This window comes from Melopsittacus undulatus, chromosome 5, assembly GCF_012275295.1.
Source record: "Melopsittacus undulatus isolate bMelUnd1 chromosome 5, bMelUnd1.mat.Z, whole genome shotgun sequence".
Taxonomy (NCBI): domain Eukaryota; kingdom Metazoa; phylum Chordata; class Aves; order Psittaciformes; family Psittaculidae; genus Melopsittacus; species Melopsittacus undulatus.
Window position 1 is genome coordinate 75,040,350 of NC_047531.1, and position 19,672 is coordinate 75,060,021.

The 19,672-nt window shown below is 53.7% G+C and overlaps 1 long non-coding RNA gene across 1 annotated transcript; it reads right to left on the reverse strand.

Moving 5' to 3' along the window:
* Positions 1 to 6,416: 6,416 nt before the first annotated feature.
* LOC117436227 (uncharacterized) lies at positions 6,417 to 8,819 on the reverse strand. Its single transcript, XR_004549653.1, has 3 exons — positions 8,627 to 8,819; positions 8,179 to 8,443; positions 6,417 to 6,685 (listed from the first exon to the last, which is right to left on the reverse strand). It is a non-coding gene; the product is annotated as an uncharacterized lncRNA (long non-coding RNA).
* Between the last annotated feature and the right edge of the window lie 10,853 nt (positions 8,820 to 19,672).

Genomic DNA, 19,672 nt, shown 5'->3' on the forward strand with positions numbered 1-19,672 from the left:
GACGGTTCCGGGCCCGATCCCGCTTCCACCAGCCCATGCCCAGGGAACCTTAGCGCCCCGGAAAGGCAAGCTGTCCTGCCGAGGATGCCAGAGCTATGTGGCAAAAGCCGGACAGGTTTTACTCTCTCCCTTCGGTGTGGCAATACCGGGGGGAAGGCTGCTGCTCTCAGCAAGTCCACACACATTTTGAGCATCTTGCTCCAGAGCAAGGAGCTCCACAAGCAGGAAAAAGCAGCGCAGACACAAGCTTCCACACAACCCGAGGAAGAAGATGAGTCAAAAACATCTTGGAAGCAGTCACACATCAGACAAGTAGTGACAGAAAGAATCCTCAAGGACATCTTTTCCCGCAGAAACTTCCGGGTCCGCCCATGCCAGAGAAGCGACACCTCCCTCCTGCCATGAGGCCCTCAGAGAATGAGGGTGGGCAAGCCAGGGGCAGAACAGATGCCTTGCTCTTTTCAAAGAGATGAGAGATTCATTTTCAGTCCTTAAAGAGAGATTTGCTCTGTGTAGTCTTCTTTCCTGATCCGGGAGGATTGAATTTCGAGAGGTAGTAGGCATGAAGAGATGGGGACAGGATGCACCGGGGCAGCTCACCATCTTATGAGGGATCCTACGCCTTCGCTTCAGGAACTGACTGAGCTTTAGGTTCACGAGCTCCACAGACACCCCCAGGGACTAGTCCTGCTTTCTAGACACCCTCGGGGCTGGCAGAAGCTGCCAGAGCAATAAAGGAGCACGGGGCCATCCCAGCACAGGGAGGCAGCAACAGCAAGGGAAGGACCTTGGGGCAGAAGGGAAAGCACTGAGGTTCAGTGCTGACAGGGTGGCAACCAAAGCCCACGCTGTGTCAGGACAGGCAGATGCTGTGTCCTTGTGTCCACCAGCCCTAAACCACCGGCTCCCCGTAACCTTTGGGACCCAGTGAATTGCGGTAGGCACTGCTGGAGCCCGAGGGCAAGGCCGGCTCTTGCACGTGGGACCTGGCCATGGGATCAGTGTCGACAGGGATCTGGAATCCCTGGGCTGTCGGCAGGAGAGTGCCTGCCGCCAGGGGGCCTGCCTGGTGCAGCTGCGTGCTGAGCCTCTCCCCTGAGATGCTGAGCAGAGGGACGATTAAAAAACCCAGAAACTTCCTTTTCAACAATCTCATTAGGAAATAGTTTTGCTGTGGAAGGAACTATTGCTCGTTCCTGAACCCTCGGCTGTTCTGCAACAATCAGTTCCCCGATGATTTTCCCATGAGATGTTTTACACCAAAGCAAGACAGGGCAGAAAGCATCTCATTGAAGGTGGGAAAGGAAGGAAGGGCAAGAATTTTACTGAGAACACTGTTTTTTTATCTGCAACACATTGACCACATCAAAGACTGTAAGTGTGAAAGGCATGAAGAGCTGTTATGTGGTATTTCAAAGCCTGTATTACTGGTGTATCCCTGCACTCACCTCCAAGATGAAATTGCTATTCTGCTCTTGCTTGGAAAAAGTTATAATTCAGGATTGCTGGTTTGGCCCTGTTCCTTCTGATTCAGCTTCCATGGGTAAAAATTCACTGCTACAGCAGCTATGGAGTGAAGGGGATCGGACTTGGTGCTCTCTCCTAGGCCCTCTCGTTCAGTGTACAGAGGTCCTATGGAGATGAAGAAGAAGGAGTACAGAGGAAATTCAGGGCAGCAAAAGACAGGGTAAGGACTGAAGTGTCTTCCAGAGTGTGATGGAAAGAACAGCACCAATCCTAAAAGCAAAGGAACAAACAGCTGCTTTAGCAGAAGTAGGTAAGGTTTCTTTTTCTTCTGTGAAATTAATGACTGAGAGTTTCTTGGGATTAATGAGGCAGGATTTCCTAGTTAAGATTTGCAGCCTAAAGGGAGAATCTGGTTCTAGGTGAAAAAAAGGAAGATAATAATAAAATACATCAATGTAGTATGAGCCAGATTCTCCCCATCTGCTGATTCAAGTTGGAAAAACTCCATTTAGTACAACTACCTTGGTTTATACTGGGCTTCAACTTCAATCTTTTGCATTGAGTCAGAACATATGTACTATTTCTTAAAATGCTTATTTTTATTTGTTCTTTTCCTGAGGTCCTGTCTATATCAGGGAAAGATCTGCAGATTACAGCAGGAATTAACCACAGCTTTCCCAAAAGCTCTCACGTGACTTGAGTCCAAGTAAGTCTACCAAACTTTGCAAAGTTAAGCTTCTCTTTATGGTTATATTGACAAAAATAAGAGCAGCAGGATTTTATTTATTTATTTATTTATTTATTTATTTAATTTATTTATTTTCTCAGTGGTGGAAATGTACATACAAATTTATAGAGAAGTTTTAAGACTAAACAAGATTCTGCCCTCAGTGTAGCCCTGTAAGCACAAGATAACTATTCACATTGCTGTAACCCAGAGCACAGTCTGAGCTCTTCATCTTTGCTTTTCAGTGCTCACACTCCAGACAAATCCTATTCTGAAGACAATTGTATCCATGTTATCAGCAGGCTCACAGTCAAATCCCTGACTTGCAGTCATCTGCTTTACACATAAAGTTAAGGAGAGGAGCAGGTGCTTGCAGGATGAAAAGACTTAATCCTCTGATAAAATGAACCTGTGAATGTCGAATGTCTTTAGCTGCCACTAGAGACGATGATGAAATTGCATAGCAATTACAAGATGGAGTTCTTCTTCTGCATGGTCAGGTCCTAAATAAGGCAAGACCTTAGTCAGGGGAATCAACCCAGACAAGTGTTTTTGGGGAAAAGCAGACAGGGACTGCAGTAACAGCCATTTCTTTTCAGTGTTGCTTATGCTGTTAGCACACATTGATTCTATATACCTTGCCTAAGTGGCTGGGTTTTACTTGCTCAAGGGAATTCTGGAGCTTGTTGGCTGGTGCAAGAGCTTGAATATCATTGCATAGTTTTACACTTTGGGAAATCCATAACTGCAATCTGTGTGGGGTTTATGTTTATGCTTTATGTTTTAAGCATAAACATTCATTGATAAACACTACAGGAAATGTCCATGTTTTCTGTAATGCAGACTAAGAGGGGCCGGAGCAATAGATTGAACTTCCCTGTGTACAGCTTTTTCTTAGTGAAAGAAAGGAAATGTTGCACAGGAGGAAAAGTGCTCATCAACTTACTGGTCACCCTAAAATACCAAAGCCATATTGCCTATTCATTAGAGACAAGACTCATGGGAAACTTTTGTTGTTTTACAAAATGTAACTGAAAGTTCAGTAAGTCCTTCTTTAGCTTCACTTCCACTAAATGAATATAAAAACACTTAGTTGTGTGTAAAGTTTTGGAAAACCTTTAGTAAAACATTTCTATAAATGACAAATTTCTCAATTTAGATACCAAGTGTAGCCACTAAATAACCAAATTTTAATGGTATTGTAGCCACTGACTGTTTAAAGAAAACAGGGGTCCCAATTCTGCTCTCTGCCCAAGGCTAGATAAACTTATCCTTAAGGATATGAATGGTGTGATTCCTGGTTTAGGTAACTGAGAGAGGAGAGTAAGTGCCAAAAGGGAGGGCTGTGGGTTGGCCGTTCCCTCTCTCTGGGTTCGCCCCTCCCTCTGCTCGGGTTCCAACCCCGCCCGCTTCTCCGGTGGGCGGGGCCGTTCCTCCCCTTTTCCGTCGTCCCTCTCTGTGCTCGGGGGTGTGTGCCCACCATGGGCACTGTTCCCGATGCCCGCTCGGATCGGTGTCTCCCTGCACCCCCCCCCTCCCTGTTCTTGTGCTCCCTCTCTCTTCCTGCCAGGAGCATCCTCGCCCCGCCCTTCGCCTTTGTGCTCGGCGCCATCTTGGGGCGCATAGGGCGGCGGTCTCGCCCTAACCTCCGCGGGCTCTGCTCTCTCCGCGGCCCCCCTGGCTTCCTCGGCCAGCGCTCCCCAGAGGGACCCAGCCTGGTTCTGTGCCTCCGCGAGCTGTCAGCGCCCGAGGATTGAGGGGTCGTGTCGCCCTCTTGCCGATCTTCCGGGTTAATGGAGTCGGCATAGTCTGGGGGGGGCAAAGTCTGTGTGGCTGCCCCGACTCCTAATTTCGGGGTGGCCATCAAACACTCCCTTGCCGCCTTCCAGGTTTCCTGCTCTTGCAGGACCTTCCGCAGAGCCTGGACGACTCGCCCATGACTTAAGATGTTTCCCACTACCCGAGGACATTGTCTCCTCAGCTAATGCATGAGTACATTTATGCCATGATTCTGGGTGGAGAATATCCACCGGTTGGGCAATAGCCGCAATTTTCACAAGTCTCACAACAGCGAGAGTAAAATCTTTAGGTATACAATCAATATCCCACTGCTTATGTAATTCTGATAGGAACCTCACAAGAGCTTCAATCCTCCTTGCAGGTCCGGGAGCGTCCTCCCTCTGCCGACCAGGTCCAGCTGCTCCGGCCACCGTTCACCCATCCAGGCGAATCCCGACCCCCTGGGTTACTATCAGGCTTCCTGAATCCCGACCGCCTGGGTTACTATCAGGCTTCCTGGGTTCACTTGGGTTCCCTGCTCTCGGGCCTCCCAAGCGTCCACTGGGTACGCATTTCTATTTCCAGGCGCTGTAGAAAGATCCCTGAATATTAACTTACACTGTACACGGCCCTCTCAGAAAACACAGGCAGTTATTCCCCTTGTAAGCCACACAAATGTACTCACTCCTCCCGCCCCTCCACACCCCCCTTCTCCCCCCCCCCCATATCTCACTTTTGGGTCTTTGTAGACTCAGTAGGAAACAAAGGGTCCAGAAATATCACACCACCAACCTCCATATGATAGGCAGTGACTCTGGGCACTGGGACATTGTTCAGTTGATGGCCTGGTCCAGCCTTGCAGCTCTGACATCCCACGGCCAACTCAGCCTCCTTAGGGGACTAAAGTCATGACAACCAGTGAAGGGCTTCAGAGCAGATGGAGAAAGGCCCCTCGAGAGGCGTCTTTCCCAAGCCACAGCCCACTGGGGCACTTGCACCAGGGACTGCTCTTCCCCTACCACCACAATGCTTCTTGGGTGTGAAATGTCCCGAGAAAGGTCTGGTATTGTCTTTTTAATCTTACTCTTGTTCGCTCCCAGCCCCCGAGGGAGCGGTAGGGCATTGCCACTGCTCTTCCCTATTCTTCTCTCATCTGTCCATGTGTCCATGGCACCCTCACCCTGAGGCTGTCAGACCCAGCTGCCAGCCCCGAGTGCATCTCCACCTGGCTAAAGATAAGGAGCAAGTGGGGAGAGGTTATTTTCAGAGGAGGAGACATTTGGATTTGACAGGGAAAGGGCATGCTCAGAGAACTGCAGGATCAGCTCTATTCAAAGGCTGAACATGCTTGCACAGAGCAGCAGCAAGGCGGGGAAGAAATGAGGGAGGACAGGCTGGGCTTTGGCTGTGCAGAGGCTGGCTGGCAGTAGTTATGCAGCTACAAGCCAGCCTGGTTCCACGTAGCTGGCATGTGCAAACAAAGCGTACTGGAGCCTACTAATGTCAGCTCTCTGTGTGTGCTATGCCATTTCCAAATCTTGGTCCCTTCCACCAAGCAAGCACCACAGACAACGCCACGTTTTGGGAGCGACTGCCACTGTGACATCTGGTCCAAAGGCAATTCTTGTGAATTCTTGAATTTCCTTCGTTAAGTGAATTCTTGTTGTTCCCTTCATGAAGTGGCTGTCGCTTTTCCTTTGTCTGCATTTGGGAAGACTTGTCTCATGGAGTGTATTCAGCAGCCAACCAAGAGGCACAGAGCCTTTATAACAGCCTCAAGAAAGACTGCTTTCCAGACCCACTGCTGCTCCTTGACATGACTATGTCTCTGGCCTCCTGAAATCAGGAAGATGTGGATCCAAGCCCTCAGCCTTGCAAAACAGCCTGAGAAGCGAACCCAAGACCGTCAGTATGCCAGGAGAGTGCTCCACCAACTGGAGTATTATGATCAAAGTGGGTAGCACCTTAAACCACTGCAGGTGGAGAAACCCAGACATGCAAGTGTGGATGAAATACGCTCCAACAACCTAACCTGGTCTCTGGAGATCCGGAGGCTCAGCAGGCTCAGGAGTCCAGGTAGACTTAAGCCCTCCCACAGGACTGATGTAGGCACATGCAGGAGCAGATCCAGTCTTTTGGCAATAGAAACGAAGTGCCTCCAGGGCGTATTTGTGTTCAGCTTTAGAGGGCAGCCTAAGCAGGGCTGGGGTGCTTGGCAGCACAGTGCTGGACTAATTTCTGCAAACATCATGCTTCAAGCTCGGGAATGTCATTTGAATCTCGTCCCCAACTGTGAATCTCTTCCAGGTCCTGCCCTGCTGCTTCCTGTGCCAGATGCTGACATACTTGTGCATTCCTTACCCTGCGCACTTTCTGTGTTCTACAGGAATTCGCTACCAGTGTCAAAAGCAAAAATAAAGAGAACTAAAAATGATCTGCTACAAGAAATATTTTAGCTGTGTAGGTGCAAACACATGGCAGAAATGAATAAATAAGGGGAATCTTCTGACGGTGCTCTTCTCCTGCACATGTGCTTGCATCCGCATTTTTGCTTGGATCCTTGTCGTCTTCACAAAATATTTCACTATGTCCAAAAGTGTAATTTTTAAAGGGCTCTCAAGAGTGAGAAACAACCCATGGGTTTTTATTCTTCTGCTACACCAAGAATCCTTTGTTTGTCAGAAGCCACACCGCTCTCCTGATCAGCTGGTTCTGCAAATAGAGAAAAACCATATTGCATGCACCCAGGAAACCCCCGAGTCACTTCACTATCTTCTGACTGATCCTCTCCATATTCAAGCAGTGAGAAGCTGGGGGCCTTGGATGGGCTTTGCTGTTCAGGAATTTAGGCCTGGTATCAGGCAGAGGTAGCAGGAAACAAAGCTTAGGAATATAATGATCTAACAAAATGTTGATCAAGGGCCACTACTGCTCCTACCCAAGTGGTGCCTCAACAGAGCATGCCGAGATGGTGCACATCCTCTTTTCAAGCCCTGTTGAGGTCCAGGTGGGTATAAGGGACTTACACAAACAAAGCAGCTGTGACCTTACACTGCCACTTACATGTTATCAGGAAGGCTGGGCCTGTCACAGGCACTGGCCCAGTACTGTGCCATTTGCTTAATATGGCCTGGTGCGCTTAAGACAAACCTGTGTTTCATCCCTTGACCCTCTGCAGTAGCTCATTTCATCGCAGGCATCTGCAATCCCACAGACACCTGTACTGCCATTCCTCTCACCTAACCACAGGCAACTGCTGTGTATGTTTCTACATCAAAGCTTGATGGCAGGGCTTCCAGGGCAGTTCAAGGCTCTACAGTCATGGACTGAAGGCTGTACGTTGCGTGATCCACACAGACCGAGAAGTCAACAGCACGGTTTCTTAACGGCCACATACAGTTGGATGACTATAGTCCTTCGGCTTCAACGTAACACAGTGTTAAGCTTTTATTCTGTAGACCTCTGAAGCCAGGGGAGTTGAAGCCTAGCCTCAGAAGTCCGCACAGCCTCTTTCTGCTGGGAGTTAGCTCTCCTATGCTCTTGGAGGCACCAAATCTCCAGAGTCTTGGCTGGCCCCAGCTAACTGATGTCATGGCTTTTTGATGAATTAAGGGCTAGGTATGATCTAAGTTGGATGCCAGAAGCAGTACAGCCACACATGTTGCCTTCCTTACCGTAAACACCAAGGAAGCCAACTCTAGCAGGAAGCCCTGAAGCCCCTTCCTGCCCTGTGCTCTTTACCAATGCCACTGCAATACTCACAATCAGAAAAAAAAAGAAGGGCAACAATATGGGCAAGTTGCCTGCTTTTAGCAGGGAGGAGGGCAGAGCCACGTACAGGGAGTTGAGAGCTGTCCCTCACCGTGTGCTGCTGCCACCACCCTGCCCACCCAGGTGCCAATTTGCTATCCCCTTCAGCAGCAACTGAGCATCCTCCTCCTCCTGCTGCACTGCCCAGCTGCCCCCAGCCCCACTCTGGGGCCACAGGCTCCCCTAGCAGGGGCCATCGGGGCCACATAGGGCTCGTGGAGGTGCCGGGGGAGCGCAGCAGCTCGGGGTGCTCAGAGCCTGCGGATGAGGAGCAGCAGGGTGACCAGGGACTGTTTTCAGCTCCTTCAGTGACACGTAGCCACAGATCTGCCAAGGGCAGTTCCCAAGCCAGGCTCCCCCCACTCAGGCCACACAGGTGCTTTGCTGAGCATCACCTTTTATTGCTGCTGCCGGGAGCTACTTCCTCGCCAGCCCGGGTGCCGGGGCGCTGGGATTCAGCCGGTGACCCCCAGTCCTGCCCCGCTGCTGGGTTACCTCAGCCATCCAGTGGGGCTGGACGGGCTGGTGGGGCCAGTGTACTCGGCGAGGCTGGCTGTGGGATGAGCCCGACCTGTCTTGCAGAGGGCCAGAGGTGCTGGGTGCTGAGGGGCTGGGCTCAGCCCTGCGGCTGTCCTGGCCCAGCTGCTCTTTCTTGTCGTGCTGGGGAGGAGAGAATGGGTTGGTAAAGCATAGGGCTGAATTCAGCATCCCCAAGAAAGCCTCTATAGCCATCACTCCTGGGGAAACTGAGGCACGGTTCCCCCCGCCCCTCCCCCCGGACGCTAAGCTTCACCCTCCCAACCTCAGTCACCCCCACCAGATCCCTTCTTTCTTCATCCCTACCTTGCTGGGGAGCAGGCTGGAGGGCCTGAGTGCCTGTGGGGCGCTGGGCTGGAGAAGTGGGAGGCGCGGGCTGGAGGGCCTGAGTGCCTGTGGGGCGCTGGGCTGGAGAAGTGGGAGGCGCGGGCTGGAGGGCCTGAGTGCCTGTGGGGCGCTGGGCTGGAGAAGTGGGAGGCGCAGGCTGCGCTGCGGCAGGGGTGTGAGGGTACGCTGGCCCCCACACTGCCGTGGCACGGTGGGGTACTTGCATGCCGCCATCCGCTCCCTGCAGAATATGGTATGGGAACACTGAGCACCCAGCACCCAACTCAGCACCCAATGTGGCTTCAGCGCCACTGGGAGAGAGACAGGGCAGCACAGTGGGGAGGCTGTAAAATCCCAGGCCTGGGGCAAGCACAGCTGAGGCTCTGAGACACATCTCTGCTCCCCTGCCCTGCCCAGGGAGCACAGCCCTTTACCCCGACTCAGGGAAGGACTCTCCCTCGCTGGGGCAGGGCCATCCTGCAGCCCAGGGATGGGGTTGGGTCCCATGTCCCCTACCTGTGCGTTTGTTCCATCTTTCCAACAGGCTGGGATTGTCCAGCGACGTGAGGGACCAGCGGTGGAGAGGGCGGGATTGGCGGGATAGGCCTGGGGAGGGCAAGAGCCATCAGTGGGTGTCAGGAGACAAATGACCCACCCTGGCTCACGGCAGCACCCCAAACCCCATAGGCTTGTACCTCACGGCATGCCCTGCCTGCTGCCCTCAGGGAGGGGTCCTAATCCTGCCGCTGACGGGCAGGCCTGTGGAGGCTGCTGGGCAGGATCGGACCCTCACAGGCAGACACCCCAAACCCCATGCCTGGTCTGGAACACCACCAGCACCCGTCTCCACCCATCCCACCCATGCAGACTCCTTATGCCCCTGTGCTGGGAGCTACTCACGAGCCAGGCACCCGCATGCTGAGTTGCCTGTCACAAGACAGGCACTGGAAATCTGCCAGCAGCTGCCTGGGAAGGGGAGAAAGAGCTGGGTGAGTTGGGAAACCTGGTTTTGAGCCTGCAATAACGCCGCCACCCCCCCTCTCCCACCGCCCCCCCCCCCAAGACGCACACCAACAAGGCCCCAAGCTGCTGGCTGGTTACAGAAGAAAGGCAATAGGATGAGGGAGAGTGGTTGGTTGTGGGCTCCCTCCTGGCAAAAAGCTCCACCTCAGCTTAGGCACAGGAGAATCCCAAAACCTCCAATGCTGCGGGAACCACTTCCACAGGCACCCAGAGCACCATGGGAACAGGGCAAGCAGGCAAGGAGAAAGCAGGAGCAAGGCGAGTGCTGCCTCTGTTGCACTCACTTCCTAATCCCAGCTGCATCGTCGGCTTCCGTTGGCGGCGCCGTTTCCTTGAGCTGCTCAAGGCCGCTCTTCCACCGTTCCTCCAGCTGTTGCTGGAATGGCCCCAGCTCCCGGCAATCCAGCTGCAGACAGACACACTCCCTCAGCCAGCGGCTTTGGGATGGGAGACTGCATCCCCAGGGAAAAGCCAGGAGCAGGTATCCTGCTGCCTTGGGCCACTATGCCCCGAAGGTGCCATTTTTGCGCAGCGGTGATGAGCCGCCCCTCACCTTGGTGGCCATCTCCTCACGCAGCTGCTGCTGGACCTCGTGCAGCCCCTGCTCCTGGCCTGTCACCCGGCTCAGCACCTCCTGGTTTCTCTTGTCCAGCAGCTCCAGGCTCGCCTCAAATTGGGCGCGACTGACTTTGCTTTCCAAAGCGTCCTTGTCTGCTTTCTAGCAAGAGGGAAAGGCAGGAGAATGGTGGCAAAAAGATGGAGGTGCCCTGCCTGCAGCCAGGGTCAGCTCATTGCAGGGGCAGAGGCAAAAGCACTTCTGCAGGACCACTGTGTCCCTCCCACAGGGGGTCTGTGTGGTCCCACTCACCCCATCACCCCCATGGCGTGGGTCCCACCAGCCCAAGGGACATGGGGGGAGACGGAGGGACCTGCAGCTGGGCTAGAAATCCTCCCTCCCACAGGCCAGCTCTGCCGTCAAGCTCCCAGGGGACAAGGGGCATTTGTCACCCTGCCCAGGACCCCCTTGCCTGGTGCCTAGGCCCCTTGAGCTTGTACCTCATCCATTCCCAGCTCCAGGTCCTCCTTGTCTGCCTTCTCCTTCTCCAGCCTCTCCATGGACTGGAACAGACCCTTCCAACACAGAAAGCATCCCGTGACATTACGGCAGGAGCACCCCTGCTTCCCCCCTCTCGCCCCAGAATCCCCTGGGAAAGGTACTTTTAACCTCCACAGGGAAAATCGCTTCTGGTCCCCAACCTGGGCTCTGCCTGGAGGATGCTCTAAGCCCATGGGGGTTTCAGCCATCTACCTCGATATCTTTCTGCTGCTGGCGACTCTCATCCAGGAGGCTCCCTGTGACAGAGCTGAGCTTTTCATGCTCCCCTTGCATCTGCAGGATGGCAGCCTGCACCTCCTTCAGCGCCTCCTGGTCCTGCTCCAGGGAGGAAAATAACAAGGTAGTGCCACGCAAGGTGTGCTGGCTGCCCCACGGGGACAGACCTGGCTTGCTGGGCCAGTGGCCATAGGCTCTCAGTGCCAGCAGGACATCTGCAGCATGGCTTGAATCCCCCTCTATGCTGCAGACTTTACAAGACAGTATGGGGGGGGTGGGGGTAGCACGGAACTCCCCCACATAACACCGAAGCACAGAGAGCCGGGCATGCTTCTGGCAGCCCCCTCCCATGTCCCCCATGCTGCCATCTCCCTACCTGGCTCTTCCCCGGCAGCTGCCTCACCACCTTGCCCCTCTTCTTGCTCAACATGAGGGAATCCACCATGCCCTGCAGCTTCTCATAGCACTGCAGAAGCTTCCCCAGGCGTGAGCTGGTGTCGCCGCTGCAGGCGGGGCATACTGCCTCCTCCTGCCCCGTGCTCTCCATCACCCTCAGCTCTTCCAGCTGCAGAAGAGGAAGAGAAATCACCTCTGAGGTGGGACAGATGCAACCAACAATCCCAGGTGCCATGGGGGCTCCATGGCCCCAGCCAGACAGGGGACGTGCCTGGGAACCCCACCAGGAGCACCTCACTGAGCCAGCGGGTGGTGGGATCTCCCCCCACACCTCACCTGCTCCTGCCCCTTCTCGGCCGTCTGGGTCACCAACTGATCCAGTGCAGCCTTGCTTATTTGCTGCTGCTCGGCCGCATCCTTCATGTCCCGCTTGACCTCCTTCGGTGTGGACCTGGCCAGCGAGACGGGGGCAGAGGCAGGCTTAGTCTTCACAAGCTCAGTTGCTCAGGGGGCATCCCTCACCCCCCATGACGGGATGCTCCCAGCCCCCCTGAGCTCCCTTGCAGCCCCACAGGGTACAAAACCCTCTGCTGTGCTTTTACCCCAATGGCAGGCCGAGTTGGCTGCTGAGGTCCTTTTGCCAGCTGGCTCTGTCCGCCTCCAGTTTGCCAAGGGAACTCTCCAGCTTCCTGATCTGGGAACAGCAGTGGGGACAGAGTCAGGGCATGGCCCCGGTGTCATCCCAGCACAAGGGCTCTTCAGCTGCCTCCTCCGTGGCCAACTCTCCCAGCATCCCTGCATCTCCCTCGGGGACTCCTTACCTTTCCCTTCTGGCCCTGCAGGTCCCTGGACAAGCCCTTCAGGTCACTCAGCATGTTGGCAATGCTCCCCTGGCCTAGAAGGACAGGGGACAAGGGGACACACTGTCAGTGAAGGGGTCTCACCCTACGGGCCAGGCTCTGAGCACAAAGAGCTCCAGACCCAGCGTTTCAAACACCCCCCACAAGCCTCCCAGAGCTCCCACCTCCCTGCTGGAGGAGCAGGTGCAGCTTCTCCAGCTCAGTCCGGTCCAATTTGGTGGCTTCTAGCTGAGCCACCTGCTCCTTCAGGGCAGCATAGAGGTATCTGAGCTGCCCAGTCTCCTTGAGAGCCTTCACCGTCTCCATGTAGCATTTGTCATTGCCGTAGGCACTGCTGGAGCCCGAGGGCAAGGCCGGCTCTTGCACGTGGGACCTGGCCCTGGGATCAGTGTCGACGGGGATCTCGAATCCCTGGGCTGTCGGCAGGAGAGTGCTTGCCGCCAGGGGGCCTGCCTGGTGCAGCTGCGTGCTGAGCCTCTCCCCTGAGATGCTGAGCTGAGGGACGGTGGGCTCTGGCTGTGTGCCCAGGGTGCTGGTCTGTGTGTCCTGAGACACTGTCTGCATCACTGCTGTGGTGCTAGCATCTCTCCTGTGGCCTGAGGAGAGGCTTGCCTGCTGCTTAGGGGCCATCAGAGCTGTCCCTGGATCCTTCAGCCCCAGCGAGCTGTCTCTTGATCCCAGCTCTGAGCTTGCCCCGTGTGGGATGTCCATATCCCAAGTGGGAGGCTTGGTGGTGGCAGACTGCTCTCCTTCTTGTTCTCCTCTGGGTCTTCCTCCATCTCTTCCTTGGTCTCCTTTGCTGCCCACCAGGCAATCCTCCAGCACGTCCCAGCTCACCATGTTGTTCACCTGCTGCGGTTCTGGGTACAGGCCCAGCCTTTCCTTCAGCATTTGCTGGGGAAGGAAGGAAGGAATCAAGGGCTTACCCCAGCCACGTAGCCAGGGGCATGGAGGGACCCACAGGAGCACTCCCCCTCACACCCAGCACTGCTGGGGACCATGCTGTAGTGCAGAGGGACCACCTGCACCGGTCCCCTAGGGGTGCAGCCCTCTCCTGCCCTGTAGCAGGACCCGGCATGCTCATCAACATACCACATCACTGGACAGAGTCCTTAGGTTGCAGAGGCCTGGCAGCTGGCTGGCAGCATCCCGGAGGTTCCCCTAGAGTGCGGTGGGGGAGAGGGACGGCAGTTAGGACACAGGAGCAGGACTGAACAGAAGCACCTGCAAATTAACTTGGGCACTAGACAGATGGACTCTGGGCAGGCTTGTGCTTGGGGGGTGCTGCTGTACTGCACCAGTAGCTCTTGACCCTCCTTCCCAGCAGCCATGGTACTTTAGTGGGGGTTTAGTTAAGAAGTGCCTTAGCACCACCTGGGTGGACAGACACAGTTACCTCTGCCAGCAGCTTGAGCTGCATGCAGCGCTGCCCATTTCCGCCCTCCCTGGGGCTCCAGGTAGGGTGGGCTGAGCTCCCATGCTTCCCTCTTGAGACACCCTTCCCGCTCTGCCCTCCCAGTGCCCTTCACCCTGGGTGACACTCAAGTGCTTAGGACAGGGTCCGCAGGAAGATGCTAGGTGATGCAGGGAGGGCATCAAGAGGCCAGCTCCCTTCTGGGGACCCCAGCAGCAGCTCACCAAGCCAAGCGCCTCCTGCATCATGCGCATTTCTTCTTGCATGCGCAACTGCGCCTCCTTCAGCTGTCTGTTCTCCTCAAGGAGATCCTGGTAGGCAGGCGTGTCCTAGCAGAGGAGGGTAGCAGGCATGAGCTCCACGGGAGGGAGGGAGGGAGGGTCCCTGCAGACCAGGAACTTGGTCCCCACCCTGCCCCAGTGGAAGCCATCAGACAAATAAATCCATGTCAGCAGGGCTGGCTCCTGCCCTGCCTGCCCCTGCTGAGCTCTGAGCAGGAGCGCTGAAGCTGATGCCCAGGGCAAAGAGCCACCCCTGGAGGAGGAGGCGCCTCAGTGGCGGAGCAGCCAGGGTAGGGGTTTAGGGAGAGCCCTACCTTGGAGCTGCTGCTCTTGTCACTTTCCAGCTTCTCCACCAGCTGCCCAGCTTTGGCAGAAACATCAGCTTGGGAGCCGCTGGTGGTGTCCTGCAGCGGGTCCTTGGCAGGCAGCTGCTCACCCGGCTGCAGGGGCTGGTGCCCCGCGGCCAGGGTCATTGCCCTGTCCCGCTCGGCAGGCTGCTCCAAGCCCTGGCTGGAGCTGTCCTGCAGGCCCAGGTGCCCCAGCATGGCCTGCAGCAGGTTGCGCAGAGCACGGAAGTTCACCGTCCCGTCATTGTCCGTCCCGATGGCCGCGTCCAGCATCTGGGTGAAGCTGACCAGAGCCATGGCTGCAGCTATGGCCGACAACACGAGTCTGACCTGCTGGCAGTAGGAGAGACAGTGGGCAGCCGGCAGCCTTCCTCTTGCTCATGCTCCCTCAGGCATATCACGGCCCCTTCCCCACCACCTCTGCCCCCTCCAGCCCTACCGCCACCCTCCCTGACCCCCATTCCCCGTGCCCCCTGGGCCCGTACCTGCAGCAACTGACTCTGCTCCACTCCCTGCCCTCTTTACCCACCAACACCAGCCGCTCCTCGACACGCCTGGACACCCATTGTCCAAGGCCGTTCCGGAACCCACGGGGGGCGGGGCTGCGGAAAACACCCGTTACCAGGCGATGCGCGGCGGCCTTCTCCCTTCCTGCGGTTCTAGCACAAGGGTGACGGTTCCGGGCCCGATCCCGCTTCCACCAGCCCATGCCCAGGGAACCTTAGCGCCCCGGAAAGGCAAGCTGTCCTGCCGAGGATGCCAGAGCTATGTGGCAAAAGCCGGACAGGTTTTACTCTCTCCCTTCGGTGTGGCAATACCGGGGGGAAGGCTGCTGCTCTCAGCAAGTCCACACACATTTTGAGCATCTTGCTCCAGAGCAAGGAGCTCCACAAGCAGGAAAAAGCAGCGCAGACACAAGCTTCCACACAACCCGAGGAAGAAGATGAGTCAAAAACATCTTGGAAGCAGTCACACATCAGACAAGTAGTGACAGAAAGAATCCTCAAGGACATCTTTTCCCGCAGAAACTTCCGGGTCCGCCCATGCCAGAGAAGCGACACCTCCCTCCTGCCATGAGGCCCTCAGAGAATGAGGGTGGGCAAGCCAGGGGCAGAACAGATGCCTTGCTCTTTTCAAAGAGATGAGAGATTCATTTTCAGTCCTTAAAGAGAGATTTGCTCTGTGTAGTCTTCTTTCCTGATCCGGGAGGATTGAATTTCGAGAGGTAGTAGGCATGAAGAGATGGGGACAGGATGCACCGGGGCAGCTCACCATCTTATGAGGGATCCTACGCCTTCGCTTCAGGAACTGACTGAGCTTTAGGTTCACGAGCTCCACAGACACCCCCAGGGACTAGTCCTGCTTTCTAGACACCCTCGGGGCTGGCAGAAGCTGCCAGAGCAATAAAGGAGCACGGGGCCATCCCAGCACAGGGAGGCAGCAACAGCAAGGGAAGGACCTTGGGGCAGAAGGGAAAGCACTGAGGTTCAGTGCTGACAGGGTGGCAACCAAAGCCCACGCTGTGTCAGGACAGGCAGATGCTGTGTCCTTGTGTCCACCAGCCCTAAACCACCAGCTCCCCGTAACCTTTGGGACCCAGTGAATTGCGGTAGGCACTGCTGGAGCCCGAGGGCAAGGCCGGCTCTTGCACGTGGGACCTGGCCATGGGATCAGTGTCGACAGGGATCTGGAATCCCTGGGCTGTCGGCAGGAGAGTGCCTGCCGCCAGGGGGCCTGCCTGGTGCAGCTGCGTGCTGAGCCTCTCCCCTGAGATGCTGAGCAGAGGGACGATTAAAAAACCCAGAAACTTCCTTTTCAACAATCTCATTAGGAAATAGTTTTGCTGTGGAAGGAACTATTGCTCGTTCCTGAACCCTCGGCTGTTCTGCAACAATCAGTTCCCCGATGATTTTCCCATGAGATGTTTTACACCAAAGCAAGACAGGGCAGAAAGCATCTCATTGAAGGTGGGAAAGGAAGGAAGGGCAAGAATTTTACTGAGAACACTGTTTTTTTATCTGCAACACATTGACCACATCAAAGACTGTAAGTGTGAAAGGCATGAAGAGCTGTTATGTGGTATTTCAAAGCCTGTATTACTGGTGTATCCCTGCACTCACCTCCAAGATGAAATTGCTATTCTGCTCTTGCTTGGAAAAAGTTATAATTCAGGATTGCTGGTTTGGCCCTGTTCCTTCTGATTCAGCTTCCATGGGTAAAAATTCACTGCTACAGCAGCTATGGAGTGAAGGGGATCGGACTTGGTGCTCTCTCCTAGGCCCTCTCGTTCAGTGTACAGAGGTCCTATGGAGATGAAGAAGAAGGAGTACAGAGGAAATTCAGGGCAGCAAAAGACAGGGTAAGGACTGAAGTGTCTTCCAGAGTGTGATGGAAAGAACAGCACCAATCCTAAAAGCAAAGGAACAAACAGCTGCTTTAGCAGAAGTAGGTAAGGTTTCTTTTTCTTCTGTGAAATTAATGACTGAGAGTTTCTTGGGATTAATGAGGCAGGATTTCCTAGTTAAGATTTGCAGCCTAAAGGGAGAATCTGGTTCTAGGTGAAAAAAAGGAAGATAATAATAAAATACATCAATGTAGTATGAGCCAGATTCTCCCCATCTGCTGATTCAAGTTGGAAAAACTCCATTTAGTACAACTACCTTGGTTTATACTGGGCTTCAACTTCAATCTTTTGCATTGAGTCAGAACATATGTACTATTTCTTAAAATGCTTATTTTTATTTGTTCTTTTCCTGAGGTCCTGTCTATATCAGGGAAAGATCTGCAGATTACAGCAGGAATTAACCACAGCTTTCCCAAAAGCTCTCACGTGACTTGAGTCCAAGTAAGTCTACCAAACTTTGCAAAGTTAAGCTTCTCTTTATGGTTATATTGACAAAAATAAGAGCAGCAGGATTTTATTTATTTATTTATTTATTTATTTATTTATTTAATTTATTTATTTTCTCAGTGGTGGAAATGTACATACAAATTTATAGAGAAGTTTTAAGACTAAACAAGATTCTGCCCTCAGTGTAGCCCTGTAAGCACAAGATAACTATTCACATTGCTGTAACCCAGAGCACAGTCTGAGCTCTTCATCTTTGCTTTTCAGTGCTCACACTCCAGACAAATCCTATTCTGAAGACAATTGTATCCATGTTATCAGCAGGCTCACAGTCAAATCCCTGACTTGCAGTCATCTGCTTTACACATAAAGTTAAGGAGAGGAGCAGGTGCTTGCAGGATGAAAAGACTTAATCCTCTGATAAAATGAACCTGTGAATGTCGAATGTCTTTAGCTGCCACTAGAGACGATGATGAAATTGCATAGCAATTACAAGATGGAGTTCTTCTTCTGCATGGTCAGGTCCTAAATAAGGCAAGACCTTAGTCAGGGGAATCAACCCAGACAAGTGTTTTTGGGGAAAAGCAGACAGGGACTGCAGTAACAGCCATTTCTTTTCAGTGTTGCTTATGCTGTTAGCACACATTGATTCTATATACCTTGCCTAAGTGGCTGGGTTTTACTTGCTCAAGGGAATTCTGGAGCTTGTTGGCTGGTGCAAGAGCTTGAATATCATTGCATAGTTTTACACTTTGGGAAATCCATAACTGCAATCTGTGTGGGGTTTATGTTTATGCTTTATGTTTTAAGCATAAACATTCATTGATAAACACTACAGGAAATGTCCATGTTTTCTGTAATGCAGACTAAGAGGGGCCGGAGCAATAGATTGAACTTCCCTGTGTACAGCTTTTTTCTTAGTGAAAGAAAGGAAATGTTGCACAGGAGGAAAAGTGCTCATCAACTTACTGGTCACCCTAAAATACCAAAGCCATATTGCCTATTCATTAGAGACAAGACTCATGGGAAACTTTTGTTGTTTTACAAAATGTAACTGAAAGTTCAATAAGCCCTTCTTTAGCTTCACTTCCACTAAATGAATATAAAAACACTTAGTTGTGTGTAAAGTTTTGGAAAACCTTTAGTAAAACATTTCTATAAATGACAAATTTCTCAATTTAGATACCAAGTGTAGCCACTAAATAACCAAATTTTAATGGTATTGTAGCCACTGACTGTTTAAAGAAAACAGGGGTCCCAATTCTGCTCTCTGCCCAAGGCTAGATAAACTTATCCTTAAGGATATGAATGGTGTGATTCCTGGTTTAGGTAACTGAGAGAGGAGAGTAAGTGCCAAAAGGGAGGGCTGTGGGTTGGCCGTTCCCTCTCTCTGGGTTCGCCCCTCCCTCTGCTCGGGTTCCAACCCCGCCCGCTTCTCCGGTGGGCGGGGCCGTTCCTCCCCTTTTCCGTCGTCCCTCTCTGTGCTCGGGGGTGTGTGCCCACCATGGGCACTGTTCCCGATGCCCGCTCGGATCGGTGTCTCCCTGCACCCCCCCCCTCCCTGTTCTTGTGCTCCCTCTCTCTTCCTGCCAGGAGCATCCTCGCCCCGCCCTTCGCCTTTGTGCTCGGCGCCATCTTGGGGCGCATAGGGCGGCGGTCTCGCCCTAACCTCCGCGGGCTCTGCTCTCTCCGCGGCCCCCCTGGCTTCCTCGGCCAGCGCTCCCCAGAGGGACCCAGCCTGGTTCTGTGCCTCCGCGAGCTGTCAGCGCCCGAGGATTGAGGGGTCGTGTCGCCCTCTTGCCGATCTTCCGGGTTAATGGAGTCGGCATAGTCTGGGGGGGGCAAAGTCTGTGTGGCTGCCCCGACTCCTAATTTCGGGGTGGCCATCAAACACTCCCTTGCCGCCTTCCAGGTTTCCTGCTCTTGCAGGACCTTCCGCAGAGCCTGGACGACTCGCCCATGACTTAAGATGTTTCCCACTACCCGAGGACATTGTCTCCTCAGCTAATGCATGAGTACATTTATGCCATGATTCTGGGTGGAGAATATCCACCGGTTGGGCAATAGCCGCAATTTTCACAAGTCTCACAACAGCGAGAGTAAAATCTTTAGGTATACAATCAATATCCCACTGCTTATGTAATTCTGATAGGAACCTCACAAGAGCTTCAATCCTCCTTGCAGGTCCGGGAGCGTCCTCCCTCTGCCGACCAGGTCCAGCTGCTCCGGCCACCGTTCACCCATCCAGGCGAATCCCGACCCCCTGGGTTACTATCAGGCTTCCTGAATCCCGACCGCCTGGGTTACTATCAGGCTTCCTGGGTTCACTTGGGTTCCCTGCTCTCGGGCCTCCCAAGCGTCCACTGGGTACGCATTTCTATTTCCAGGCGCTGTAGAAAGATCCCTGAATATTAACTTACACTGTACACGGCCCTCTCAGAAAACACAGGCAGTTATTCCCCTTGTAAGCCACACAAATGTACTCACTCCTCCCGCCCCTCCACACCCCCCTTTCTCCCCCCC